Genomic DNA, 1,345 nt, shown 5'->3' on the forward strand with positions numbered 1-1,345 from the left:
TCGGCCCGCCGGCCGCGCCTCGGCTCCGGCCCGCCGACCCCCGAGCGCTGCGCCCCGAGGGGACACGAGGCGGCGGCCCCGGCGCCGGCTTCCTCGGGAGCCACTTCGGCGCCGCGGCCAGGTTTATTCTAATCCTTCCTCCCGGCGGCGGATCCTCCCCAGGAGAGAGCGATGGAAACTGGGAGGCAGCTCGCGGCACCGGCAACCCCTCCCAGGGGTGGGTGGGGAAACGGAGCACGTTATTCTGTCAGGAGCGGGCTCGGCAACAGCCCGGGCGCTGCTCGCGCTGCGACCCCGCGCCGGCGCGCCTGGCAGCCGAGCCCAGACCGCGGCCCCCGCGCGAGGCTGCCGGGGCCGCCCCGGCCGAGGGTCGCGGCGGCGGCTCGTGGGCTGCACGGCCAGCGGCTCCCTGGCTCCCTCCTGCCCCATAGGGGCCGGGCCGGGCGCAAGGAGGGCCGCCGGGGGGCGGGAGGCGGGGGAGCGGCGGAGCGTGTCTCAGGGCCGCGGGGCGAGCGCCACAGACACTTGTTTGCAAGGCTCAGCCCCGGCGCGCGCGCGGCGCTCCGAGCGGGTCCGCCTCCTCCCAGCCGGGTGGGCGGTGGCCCTCGCCGAGCCAGCCCGGCTCCTCCTCCCGCTCCTCCTTCTCGCCCGCGAAGCCCGGCACCGGCACCGGCTCCGCCGGGTCCCCGCCCCAGCCCCTCGGGCGGGCCCGACGCGGCCCCCCGGGAAGGCGCTGGGATCCCCCTGGCATCGCTCGCGGACGGCTCGGGACACACACACACACTCACGCAGCAACACGGGACACACACGCACACTCACGCAGCAACACGGGACACACACACACACTCACGCACACACACACACTCACGCAGCAACACGCAAATCCATTCTTGCCACTCCCGGGGACCTGAGGAACGCGCGCGGAGAGGTGACCCTCCCCGGGCCTGCCCCGGCTTTCCTCTTCCTCCCCCAGCGGGGCGCGTGGTCGACTTGCGGGGAGCCCTACTGCTGCCCGGGAGTGGGCGGGGGTGCCCGGCGACGGGATGGGGAGAGGTGGTACAAGGCAGGCCTGACTCCGGGATGAGGGCTGCGGGCCGGGGTCTCGGGGCCCGGCCGGTTTCCAGGTTTTCCCGCAGGGAGAGTGGAGCGGTCTGGGTCCCCTCCGGCCCCGGATCCCTGCCTCCGTTCCGGAGGACAAGCCCGTGGCGGCCAGGCTCTGCGGGGGTTGCTGCCTCCCCAACCCTTTCTTTCTCACTTCTCCGACACGGGCGCTCGCGATTTACTCGCTTTATTTCTCCCCTTTCCCCTGCGAACTCCCACGGCAGCAGAGGGACCGACCGCTCTT

At 73.9% G+C, this 1,345-nt stretch overlaps 1 protein-coding gene across 1 annotated transcript in view; it reads right to left on the reverse strand.

Annotated features, from left to right (window-relative positions):
• Positions 1 to 101, reverse strand: part of ZDHHC14 (zinc finger DHHC-type palmitoyltransferase 14) — a 261,878-nt gene extending 261,777 nt beyond the window's left edge. The window contains exon 1 of the mRNA XM_021693294.1: positions 89 to 101. The gene's annotated coding sequence lies outside the window, so the exon portion shown is untranslated. The remainder of the gene's footprint in view (positions 1 to 88) is intronic.
• Between the last annotated feature and the right edge of the window lie 1,244 nt (positions 102 to 1,345).

The sequence above is a fragment of the Neomonachus schauinslandi genome, chromosome 8 (assembly GCF_002201575.2).
Source record: "Neomonachus schauinslandi chromosome 8, ASM220157v2, whole genome shotgun sequence".
In the NCBI taxonomy this organism is placed as follows: domain Eukaryota; kingdom Metazoa; phylum Chordata; class Mammalia; order Carnivora; family Phocidae; genus Neomonachus; species Neomonachus schauinslandi.